Raw genomic sequence first — 13255 nt, forward strand, 5'->3', positions numbered from 1 at the left:
TTAAAATGTTCAAATCAAAGATCTTTGTTCTTTAAAAATCTGCCCATTCACAGTGCTTGCCATATTGGTTCAGACCAGTGCCATCCCTTCTGTTCTACAGGTTCTAAATATCCACATTCACACCACCCTTTCTCTACCCTGAAGAGGTAGCTGCCACTTAGCCTCTTCACGGACACCACCTGGACCGATACGTGAATGCCTCTTCTCCGTAATATTTCCATCGTCTCCATGGTAATCTTCCTGCTTCCATCCCAGCCATTTCTCATTTCACTCTGTTCCAAACAGCAGACACAGTGATCCTTCATACACCAAGTGTTAGATCAGGTCCTGTTTTTCCGAGAACTTACCAATGGCGGTCTGTTAAACTCAGAGTAAAAGCCAAAGCTCTCACAGTGAAAACATGATAAAGTTTCTCAAAACCTGAATAAAAATAATGCCCATGTTCAAATGTGAAAGTCTGGCATTAATTAGTGTGAAAAGAGAGGCTAGAATACCTGGAGGATATTATATGTGAGCATTGTAATGCAAGGTCCAGGAACAGCTGGTTCTCCGTTTTTAATGGTGACCACTACTAATTGGAATGGATTTAAAATTTAGCAAAGACAGAGAGAGTCAATTATCATATGGTTTCACTTATTTGTGGAGTATAACAAATAACATGGAGGACAAGGGGAGTTAGAGAGGAGAAGGGAGTTGGGGGAAATTGGAAGGGGAGGTGAACCATGAGAGACTATAGACTCTGAAAAACAATCTGAGGGGTTTGAAGCGGTGGGGGGTGGGAGGTTGGGGGAACCAGGTGGTGGGTATTAGGGAGGGCACGGATTGCGTGGAGCACTGGGTATGGTGCAAAAACAAGGAATACTGTTATGCTGAAAAAAAAAAAGAAACAAAAAAAAATTTAGCAAAGACTCTGTCGGAAGTGTAGATTGTTAAGGGAGGCAGACAAACATTCATTCTAGGCGGCTGTGTGGAGTTTTGTCTCAGTGAGATGGACTATGTAAATGGACGAGAAGGTTCATTTAAGTATAAAAGCCAAGGGCACATGGGTGGCTCAGTCGATTAAGTGTCTGTCTTTGACTCAGGTCATGATCTCAGGGTCCTGAGATCAGGCTCCCTACTCGGTGGGCTGCCTGCTTCTCCCTCTCCCTCTGCTGCTCCCCGTGCTTGTGCTCCTCTGTCCCACCCCCTCTCCCTTTCTCTCCCTCTCTTGAGTAAAATAAATGAATAAAATAAATAAAGTCTTAGAAAAATTAAAAAAAAGAGAGAGTAGAAACCAAAGCCCTCGCAGTGACCTACAAGGTTCTATCTGTCTGATGACATCTTGCAGTAAGTCCTCTGACACAGTCACTCAACTCTGCCCCGAAGGGATTTCTAACTATTCCACAAACATATTTCTGTTCCATTTTCTGTTTCCTCTGCCTAGATCACCTTTCCCACTACTATCTGCACGAATACCTCCCTCAACTCCTTCACGTCCTTGCTCAAATATCATCCGTGGTATATTCCCTGATTAATATTTAAAATTGCTGGCCATCCATGGGTCACCGGGGTGGTGCAATTGGTTGAACATTGAACTCTTGGTTTCCCCTCAGGTGACAATTTCAGAGTGGTGGGATGGAGCCTCATGTCCCGCTCTGTGCTCTGAGAAGAGTCTGCTTGAGATTCTCTCTCCCCCGCCGCCCGCCGCCTACCCCCCGCCTGCTAACATTTTCTCTCTCTCTCTCAAATAAATAAATCTAAATAAATAAATATATAAATAAAATGGCTAGCCCCCTGCCCTGCCCCTGCCAGCCTGACTTGGCCCATTCTCTACTCTAGGTTTATTCAGTTTTTCCCCACCGCCAAGGCATGTATGTTTTAAGTATATGTGTATTATCTATCTGGCCCCCATTAGGCAAGAACTTTTATTTGTTTCATCTACTACTGCATATCTATTGCTTAAGACATTAAGTCTCATATATTAAATCCTAAGTAAATATGTGTTGAATGAGTTTATATTGATCACGTGTTTTAGTGCCTATGCAAAGAATATGCAGGTGTTTATTTACCAAACTGCTGGCATCCCAACTAGCTGGCAACCCTGAAAAGTCGTTCTGCAAAAATATGTTTCTTTTCATAGTTACAAGCCACACAGGAACTTAGTGCCCGCTTTCCTCGGGAATGTTTTTGTGAATTGGTGTGTGCAAGGATGAAAATTCATTAATCAGTTTAACCATTTTTGCATATTTGCACAAAACACGCGGGCTGGGTTTCAAGTATTCATTCACCAGTTACTTTGCGTGCTGATTTGCTGCGATAATTCTGGCGGAGTGTAATAATGCACTGTCAGCCTCTTTGCTGTCCTGAAAGTTTTTATCAGAATTTTCTGATGGTGTCTTCCCACTGAGGCATTTTGAAAATTTCCTTACATTACAACAAAGCAGGGCAGCCCGACTACTTACTCAGCAGTCTGCATGTCACTCGTAGGGTATATACTCATACACCTAAAATAAAAATTTTGTAGCTGCCTTGGGGTAGAGGAATGTATTGCAACCTGTTAGGTTATTGTGATTTATTTAAATAATTGTAATAATAAAATGATAGACTCTTTTATAGGATAGTCATAATTATTGGTGTCTGTGAATGAGAAAATAAACACCAAGAGAAAGTTTACTTAAATTGATTTACAATTTAAATGATACGTTATTAATTACAACACCAACTGCATGTATTTAAAAACATTGCTATCATAACTGCTAATATTTATTCACATCAGCTACCTTGGGCTAAGCCCTTTGCATATACTGCTACTTTAGCTGAGGACATTGACTTTGGCCTAGAAGTTCAGTACCTGGGCTGGGGTAACGCAGTTAGGGATGGCGGAACCAGAATATGGACTCACATCTGTCTGTCTCCAAAGTCCTGACTTCTAACCATGCCGGAGAGGAAAAGGCAAGGAGAGGGAAGGTTGGTTACCACCTAGAAGCACTGATGCTATGACCCTAGACCAGGTGAGAATATTTGTGAAAAATTCTCATTCTCGGGGAGCCTGGATGGCTCGGTCAGTTAAGCACCTGCCTTCGGCTCAGGTCGTGAGCTGAGGGTCCTGGGATCGAGCCCCACATCAGGGTCCCTGCTCAGTGAGGAGTCTGCTTCTCCCTCTCCCTCTGCTGCTCCCCCTGCTTTGTGCTCTCTCACTCTATCTCTGTCAAATAAATAAGTAAAATCTTTAAAAAAATACTTGTTCTTCAGGTAAGTTCTGGTGCTGGTTGAGGCATAGTTAGGCACAGTACAATAACCCTGCTCCGTTTGTCTCCACATTTACGTGGCTGTTTTTGCTGAGGAAAGATTGATGCTAGAGGTCAGAAAAACCTGTTCTTGTCTGGTTTTTGTCACTTACCGGAGTTTTTACCACTTACCAGAGACGCATGGCTGTAAGTTTCAGATTATATGTGTAGACATAAGTGTAATGTTGCCCATTCGATCTACTTCTCAGGGCTTTCTAGATTTAAATGAAACTGTACTTTATAATCTCTAAATATAAAGCATTCTAATTGTTAATATCATTGTAGCTATTGGCATATTTCATTCTTCAGTTCCTATTTTATTAGTCTTTTAAGGAATCACATGATGCTCTTATGTTGAGTGGACAACCTGGTCTCTTTCTTAACAGATTTAATTTCAGATCATTAAGGAGGAGAAATTGAGCTGTGCCTTTGGGCATATTCTGGCTAAGTAAACAGTGGCAGGCTTTCAGTGGGGTAAGGAGGAAAACATGAGACACATCAGTGGCATAAATTTATATTTGGAAAAAAAAGGATCCACGGAATGGTGTAGCAAGAAGGACTGGCAATAGTCAAAGACTCCAGTGTTGACTGTATGTGGCAATTTTGTTGCATATTCAATTGATAGGTATAAACTGGGTCTCAGAGGATGTGTGGGATTTCTAAAAATAAGTACAGTCAGAATGTGCTTATCGTCTTAAAATGTTTTCCTGCTTTATTCAAATTCCATATGCATCAAAACAAATAAACCTTGTTGTCAACCATGTGTTTTCTTTATCCACTTTTCAATTCCTCTTTATCTATAAAGAAGAAATCAGAAGGTAGTTTACATTGCATACTTAAACAAGATGATAATTTAAATATGCAAAAGCTTGATGTAAGCAATAGCCAAGTACATAGAAATTTATTTTTGTTTAATAGATTTATGTCTAATTAGCGGACCAATGGGGGGTAAGGCTAATAGTGGCAGATAACTGAAGTAAATGTTATTTAACAGCATGGGATTCCAGGAACACAGGAGCAACCTTCTGGGCATTATATCATCCAAGCCCAGGAAGTCCCCCCATGGTGGCAGTACTGCATTATTTAAAATCATTTCATCATGTTCCTCATGAGTATTGGCCACCTTTCAAAACCCTCTCTGGTCCTGAGCTATGTAGGCCTGCTTTGTGATAATAAATCTCTCCTGTAATCTCTAAAACTCATGCAGATGATGTCTGGAGATTGCGTAAGAAAAGAAAGCAGAGGAATTCTGCACCCTGTTTAATCCCTAATTAAATAAAATTAGATTGTAGAATTACATTAATTTACAGAGTCCACAATACCTTTATCAAACATCTTTTCATTTTACAGTTTATTTTTTGTTGTCTTATTCAAGCAGGGTTTTTGGACATTTTCATAACATTTTAACATTTAAAAGAAACTATATACGTTAATTTTTTGTTATGTCTTACATAAGATAGCCCCTACAGAAATTTACATTGGTTAGAAGCAAGATGGATGGTTAAGGAAAGCCCAGTCCTATGGGCTATTCTTAGAGGTTATATAGGTCAGGGTTCCGTGGGAGGGGGGGTTTCAGACCACCCTATCAGGGGAGAGGTGAAGAAAGGCTAAAACACAGGCGCTGGGTTCCATCAATATCCCAAGGGTACACATCTCTTAACCTAAACACCTATGTGGATTTGTTTCAAGACATGGGATTCCCATTACAAAGATGTCTCTTCCATGGGCACAGTCCCAAATACCTTTTTAATCCCAGCAACTCTGGCAGGGATCACCTGTCTTTCTCTTCCTTGCAAAGAGTGGGAAGACATCCGCGACTTGTAGACACTACTGGTCCCCTCCCCCAAAATTTGGTGTATGTTTGACTGTATCAATCAATCGCCCAAACAACACAGTCTGAATTGCCCTTCGGTGAGAGATAGTGAGAAGTACTTGTTGAAATAATGGAAAATTCAAATCCTCTGTGGTCATATGGTTCCAAAACAAATTATCAGCTGACAGAAGACAGTTCTGATTTCTCATTTGCAGTAGACACTCTACTTTGAGGCTGTGATTCAGAGGCTTTTTCAGAATTTGAGACCTCTGTGATCTGTACCCATCTCCAGCCATCCACCTTGGGCCCAGAATATCCACTAGACCTTCAGCTGTTTCTTTGACTAAATGATCTTCAAGGGTGAGTAAAGGATCCAAAAGCAAGGATGAAGGAGTGTACTGTGGACAGTCACCCAGAACATCTAAGTCCTGCTCGGGCTTAGACATCTGAGGAGGCAACTTCCGGTTGGCAGTGGGCAACAAGGATCTTGAGGGGCTTACAGGAACTGGTTTGTTGCTGGGTCCCCCTTTAGACCCCTGGCAGCATTTAAAGAGAAGTTGATTTCTGTCCTGACAAATACGGGTAAGGCAGTGTCTGGTCATTGGAAGAGACTGACTGGAATGGTAACATCATCTACAAAGGCCAAGTGCCTCTGACTGAAACAAATCCTAGGAGCCTGTTGGGCAGCACCATCTCTGACCAGCTGTCTGCATTCCTTCAGCTGGTTGTATAATAAGGCTTCCCCTCCCTGGTGCTGATGATATTACAGACGACACTTTAGACACTTGAAGTTCTCTCATTCTTGGGCTAAATGTCTCTCTGGGCCAGTCAAGGGACTACTACCTGGAGCCTCATGTTCCACTTTGTGCTAAGGTAAAAAACGTGCTGAAGTCGATTAAACTGATCAATGTACAGAAATTGCAAATGAATTAGCTTCTCATGCATAATCCGGGCAACTGCTGCTGCTATGTAGACAGCGGTATGTCCGGAATTTGTCCTGCTTCACTTCATCTTCTCTCCGGAGATGGAGACCCCAGCTCTGTCTTAGCATAAGAGCTCAGCTGGCACAAGAGTGTGTCACCCTTGGGCCCTGAGCTGGTCTTCATTTGAACATGAAATGCCCGGGCCTTCCTATGGGCATGTTCAGCCCTGAAAGACACCCCATCTTTCTTCTCAAGTTTCGGATCAGCCCTGCGAGATCTTTTCCCCTTCATCAGTATAGAAGTACACTGTGTGAAGCATGCACTCTTATCTTCAAGGATATGCTTGAGACGAGATTGCAAGCACGGACAATGAGGGAATGAACAAGACAGGGTCTCCTGAGGCCTTGGGCCCTGGGGTGATCCTCCCCCAACTGGCTGGCAAGATGTGGATCAGAATCCTGTTCATACCAAAGCTTCTGCCCCCGCACTGTGCTGGGCTGCTAGCCCTCTGGCCGTGCCGGCCTCTTCTCTCCAGCAGGTTTTAGCTCTCGGGCATGTTGTTAGTTGGTGGAGGGACAAACGGAAACACATGTTCATCAAACTAATGCTCTTTCCACTTTTTTCATTCTCTCATCGGGTTTCTTGAGTTCTCCATTTTTTATGAGCATTGCTTTCATATTTGTACAATGCAGTGACAAGGGGATATGAATGTCCTTGCTCTTATAGCAGAGTCAATAATTGGTCTCTTAACTGTGTATTTCGAACAAGAGAAATGACCCTTTCTAGCTGAAAGTCTCGATCGAGGAGACATACGCACATTAACACAAACACGGGCACCTACTCACATGCGCACATTACAGATTTTTGTAAAGTTAAATGGTAATTTATTTTCTGGGCAGCTCTATCCTTTGACATCAGATGGATTATGTCTCAAAGTCTACATTCTTGTTTGAAAACCTCCCACAGGAGATTCCGGGATTGTACTCTGAGTTTATAGTTCTAACGGTCTGTGCCTTCAGAATGCGAGTTCCTGACATCTAACTGATAAGATGGTGATTACCAACCTTTAGCCTGGAGCTGACAGAGCCTTGAATCTCTGTCTCCCCATCTTATCTCACTGTTGCTTACTAATTAATAGCCACAAGGTCTCACTGACATAACTGGCCTCCGGGTACCTCCCTCTTTATTTGGGGTGTGAAGAGGAGTTCACTTCCTGATCTCAACTCTGACCAGAGGAACCTCCTATTCACATGGGAAAAAAAAGTATACGAGAAGTGGAATGAATGGGAGGCCTGAATGAGCAAGGTCATAGAACAATGCATTAAATATATCTAATGCCAGATTATTCCAAAAATAATTATAACCATGAATTTAGAAACTATGAATGAAGGATTTGAAGGGCATATTGTTTTCTTTTTAGGTGTTTGGATAACTTCAATAGAAGCTACCTTTAAAGCAAAGAACTAATGCAAGTCGATGCAAAGTATATTCCTTGACCTCTAATTTGAAAAAAAAAAAGATTAAGTAATTATTAAGATAGGAAATTATGCAAAATGGGTAAATATAGCAATTTCTTTTTATTATTTCATTTATTTCATCATAGCTGCATAATTAGAGGTTCTCTATAGAGTTTGTACATGGGACTGAAATCAGTGATTCACACACAACATCGATTCTTGTGGTTTTTCAACTTTACTCGATCTTGTCAAGCTTCTCCTTGATGCTTTGAACACATGCATGTGCGCACACACACACACACTCTTTTTAAAAAATTTTTTTACTCTCAATGTTACCTTAAACTCCTAAGCATGACAACTTGGGAGCGTACTGTAAGTGACATTTCTCCAGGTCACTGCCTATGGCTACAGCTTCTGCACAGAAAATTGTTCTGCCATGTTTTCCCTCAGCTCATCAAGCACAGCTTCCTGTCCCACAAAAACAACTGCCATGATGGAGGTCATTATAACATTTGTTCAATGTAAGCAAAACTGAGTTCTTTAGAACACTGTTTGACTAAAGATCAGATGCCCGGGCTCAGTCTGGGGAAAAAGAATAATATTAATGGGTTACAGACCTGTGGAATTTAATGAAAGAAAGATCAAAAGAAATCATTATAGTTGGATTATGAATGTTGAGAAAAGATAGTATTAATGTGTATGGAGTTTTAATAACAAGCTAAAGATTGTTGATTAGAATTCATTATTCTAGAGAGTGTTACCAACCTTAAAAGAATGGTCTTTTTTATACTCCCCCTCCCTCCACCAAAAAGAGAGACAACCTAAAACAATAATGTTTCAACTAGACTCTGAACTTACACTGAACTGGAGGTGATTGTAGGTTAAAATGCAGACTCTGCCAATGAGTGAAAGGAAGATGGTGGTTTATCCTCCTCTCGCCTTGGGTGATGGGGCCAGTGTGATAGTTGGGGCTGTCTCCTCAGGTGAGGAAAATTGGGGGCTTTATATATCACCTCAATGAGATGGAGCCAGCGGGGGGTGTGAATCACTGAATCACAAAAAAAAAAAAAAAAAAAAATCCAAAGCAACTGCTGTTATTTATTTCTTATCGTGGCTCATCTCAGTTAAAAAGACTACTTTATGGTAGAAGAAAGCTGTGGTCCCGTATATTCTGATTATATTACATGCAGAATTCTAGGATCAGAAGAAGGACCCCATAATTTAGAACAAACAGGGATTTGCAGAGGTGAATGTGTGAGGCTGGGCACAGGGCTAGTGAATTCAGTGCAAGCCAGAGAGACACGACTGGGTGGACTGTTTCAGGAGGTGATTATGGGCAGTGGAGGGAACTCTCTCAAGGCTTTTAGAGCTTTCTCATCTGTACCCAAGGAAAACTATGAAGACTGTGAACAAGTTACTTCCATTTCTGAGACCTCAGTCACCTCATCTGTGGAAGTGAGTTGGGGTTCCATGATCCCTAGGGTCTTTCCAACTTAAACGTGCTCTAATTCCAACTCTGGAATTATTTTGTAACCACAGAGCATTCTAATGAACAGACAGCATCTTATCCTTTATTACCTTAGAGCAAATTCTTGTTCACTGGTGGATTACCATGGCTCATCACAGTTGCCACAAAATTGAATGTTAATACAGCTGTAGAGTTTTATACATGTCTTGTAGGATTATGAAAAAAAACATAATGTCTCCATGAATGGCCCCGTATTTATTTCATTAAAATATTTTGAAATTATCACGGGGTCTGATAAATAACATATAAATGTCAATGTTGTTATAAAGTAATAGCATATGAGTATTCCAAGGGACTTTGCAAGAAATAGTCTGTGTAAATGTTTGTGTGTTTGTGCCTGCACACACGCACACGTGTGAGCATTCGAGGTAATACAGCAATGGTATAAAACATGAAGACATCAGAAGCAAACTCATTGACTTCGGTACTCCTGCCCTCTCATCCGGAATAAAGGACTACGGTCCGACTGATCTCTTTGATTTACAAATCTGAGAAGTTCTCTCCCAGCTTCAAGGTTCCAAATTATCTTAGGAAAAAAGATGCCAAACTCTTCCCATGAAACAAAAGGGCAGCTTAGTAGTAGAGTCACATTAACGCCTGTAGGCTGCATGTCCACATTTCTCTCCCTGACATAGTCTCAGCTTCAGCCATTCCTACCTACTTTAAAATGCCTGAATTCTTTATTTTCTTTCCATTGTTAAGCCTTTGTAGGGCCTGTCTCCCTTGACAAGAAATACCCTTCCCCTGCTTCCTTGACAGCCAACTCCTTCTCTTGCTTCAGGTTTGAGCTGGGTAAATGTGACTTTCCACGAAAGAGATGATAACCATTTCGTAGTATCAGTTCTGCCTCTGGTAATGGGGAAAGACCCTAAGACTCTAAGCAATTAATTCATATTTATTGAGCACCTGCTGCTACTGTGTAAAAATGCTGCGGGTGACATACGTATGAACAAGATACAGACCCTTGTTGAGACGTGGTGTGTGGAATATATACACATAATAGGACTAATGCAGAATGGTATGTGGGAAGTCCAAGTGCTTTGGTGAATAGGAAACAGGGTGACCACATTTTGCTGAATTTGGCAATCAGCTTAATCTGATGTTATTCTAAGAGTTTATTTTTTTAAGATTTTATTTATTTATTTATTTGAGATAGAGAGCGAGAGAGAGTGAATGAGCAGGGAGAGCAGAAGAGGGAGAAGCAGGCTTCCTGCTGAGCAGGGAGCCAGAGGGATCCCAGGACCCTGAGATCGTGACCTGAGCTGAAGGCAGATGCTTAACGGACTGAGCCACTCAGGCGCCCCTGTTCTAAGAGTTTAAAAACTTCATTGGCCCAGAGGACCTTCAGCTTTGCAAGGTACCCCTCCATCTAATCTTGGGTGATTGCCTAAGGTTCAAGTGAGTGGGTCTTAGACCTCCAGATTCCAATCAGAGCAGTTCCATTGGTTTTCTGTAGCTTTAAAAAAAAGTTTGAAAGCCATAGGTGTTTTCTACTAGAATAATAGTATATTATGTCATTAATAGATAATCTCAAGTTGATTTTCACTTTCAAGGATATTGGTGGATAACAAATCCACAATCTCTATAGCCGAACTTGTTGCCCAAGGCACTGAAGCGAAATAGTGCTTCATCAGTTAATGGCCATGTGTGGTCTCGAGGCACCTCAGGACACCTCACGCTTGCCAAGTGCATTCATTATTCTTCCTTCTTTGCTTTTAATACAATTTCACAGAAAGAGTCTTTATTGGAAATTACTGTACAGCTCTATGATCTTTGAGAATGAGTCAATGTCCTTTGTTAATTGCAAATGTGTCAATATTGCTGCAGGAATTCTGGTTTTTGAAGCAGAGGAGAAAGGTACTGAGCTTAAGAACTACAAACTCCTGAAATATCTGTAGAAGAAAGACTACAGTTGTTTGTTTGTTTGTTTTACCTGAATATGTGTTTTGACATGTGATTTAAGCTGCTTTTAATCTCTGTCTTGATCCTGCTTTGTGAGCTAAACTAAGCATACTTCTCTAGGATTCAAGTGCTCACTATATGAGGTAAATTAACTCTTCCAGTGCTCTAGGGTACCAATTAATGCCCCAGAGGAGGTAAATTACTAACTGGTACCCCACTGCTCTAAAAAGACTGAATTTGCCTCAAATGGTTTGCTTGCTCTCTGTTAGAGAGTAGATTACTCCCAGAGGTTCTCTGTAGGACAGGGTCCATTTTTACATGAGAAATTAGATTCCCTCTGATCAGCAGGCTAGACCTTCCCAAACATGTCCTATGATAGTCATGATTAGATTAGAAGCTGTAGGTGCCTGTAATGAAAGTTTGACCAGTCAGTGAGTAAATATAAGGACATGGAACAGAATATCTGGGATATTTAAAATGTTTAAAGTTTTGTAAGCATAGTGAGAACAAGATACTTGATTTTTGGTATTAAGTCATTATTTAGAAGCATTGTGTAATGTGGTATTACAGAAACATATAACAAAAGAGTATTCCTCCTTCTCTTCATGGATAAAGATGCAGAAATGCAGAATATTTCTCACTCTAGCATCCTTTGTCCATGGATTTTTAATGTTGTTTTAATACTCACACTGCTGTAGAAGATGCATTTTCCAATGAGTCTATTAGAAAGTTTTACTTTGTACTGAGGTAAAAATTTGTTCATTATGGCACAAGTAGCTGTGAGTGCCTAGTAAATCCAAGACACTGCCCGGTGAAGGGAAAAGAATTCCTGCCTTCTTGAACTGTACGCTCCAGCAGCGAAGAACAAAAACAAAACCATGAACATTCAATTGCAATAGGTGATATGAAGAAAATAATTAAAGGAGTTCAAAGTAGAAAATAATTAGGGTAGGGAAAGGGCAGGGGCAACCATAGATAAGTAACTGTGGAACATTGTAGAAGATTAACTTCTTCTTCATGCTTCCAGGTAAGGCTAAACGGTTGTGAAAGACTTGCCTTTGAAAAGCAGAGTGGGGGGGGTGAATATGTGAAAAATCTGCTGAGACGAAAGAGATGTTTTCCTGTCTGAGAAGCTGAAAAACCAGACCCTTGTGACTAGACACTCGTGAACAAGGAGTGGGGCAGGGGGAGTATGGATGGAGATGGAGGGAAGAGCTGGTGTCAAACCGCACAGAGCCTCATGAGCTGATGTAAGGAAGCTGAATGTTATGCGAAGTTCAATGGAAGAATGATTTTAGGTAGGTGAGTGACACCATCTGACTTAGTGTAAAAATAGCAATAATATTAAATTCACTTAGGACTTATTATGTGCCAGATACATTTTTAAGGGCACGACACTTACTAATATATCTAATAGCCCTATGAAATAGAATCAAAGTAAGGCACAGAATCGTTCCATGATGTCCAGAGTTGTATAGCTAGTCAGTTGCAGAACTAGAGTTTAAACCTGAGCAGCATATGCCCTAACTAGTAACTACCTATGTTCTTCTAGCTAGCTAGGGTCATCGGTCAACTTGTACAAGTTGTACATGAGCGACATTAAACCGTGTTTCAATGCATGAGAATAGATAAGATGTTTTAGGGACTGAGTTTTTGGAGAAGACCCAGGACTGAGCCATGTGTGACCCCACCAGTGCACACTGAGTAGAAAGACGAAGCTAGGAAAGGGTACTGAAAATCAGTGAGCCAGTAGTGGGGGGCATTGCTGTTGGAGATGTGATAGGGAACTAAGGGCAGTGTCTTAAGATGAAATGGGGCTCAGTTCTGCTTCATGCTGTGGAGAAGTGACTTAGATGTCTATGCTGGATTATGTCATGGTAATTGACGGCCATGGAAGATGAGTTCTCATGAAGAAGTCTAAAGAACCAATAGATGAGAGTAAGAGTGAAAAAGATGAAGTCAAGATGGACTGTATGGACAGTGGTTTAGAATTCTGTGGTGATAAAAGAGACAGCTGGAGAGAGAGTTTGCGTCAGGGAGAACGAACACACACACACACATACTCACGCGCAGGTGAGGGTAAGGAAAGACCAACGGAGCATATTCATCTGCTGATAAGAGAAAAGGGAGACTTTGAGCATGCAGGAGAGAAAACAATATTGATATATAAGTTTCTTGGAAGACCCACAGCAAGAGAGGATTCGGGGTAGAAAGAGGAGGTTCAGTGTTTGCTGGTGGAGGGACTTTGCTTATTGAGCGTATGTGAGAGAAGATATGTTCAGGGGTAGAGAACTTAGGCTGGTGCATTCTTGCTCTACATTTGGAAAAAGGCAAATAATGAGAAATATTTAATACTGTTTATTTTG

At 41.1% G+C, this 13255-nt stretch overlaps 1 protein-coding gene and 1 pseudogene across 1 annotated transcript in view; one reads left to right on the forward strand and one right to left on the reverse strand.

The window, feature by feature from the left end:
- The window catches only part of LOC111154452 (contactin associated protein like 2), a 2043877-nt gene that overhangs the window by 190759 nt on the left and 1839863 nt on the right, over positions 1–13255 (forward strand). The window lies entirely within an intron of this gene.
- On the reverse strand, positions 5257–6468 carry LOC111154454 (annotated as a pseudogene).

The sequence above is a fragment of the Enhydra lutris genome, unplaced genomic scaffold (assembly GCF_002288905.1).
Source record: "Enhydra lutris kenyoni isolate GAN:26980312 unplaced genomic scaffold, ASM228890v2 scaffoldscaffold37, whole genome shotgun sequence".
In the NCBI taxonomy this organism is placed as follows: Eukaryota; Metazoa; Chordata; class Mammalia; order Carnivora; family Mustelidae; genus Enhydra; species Enhydra lutris.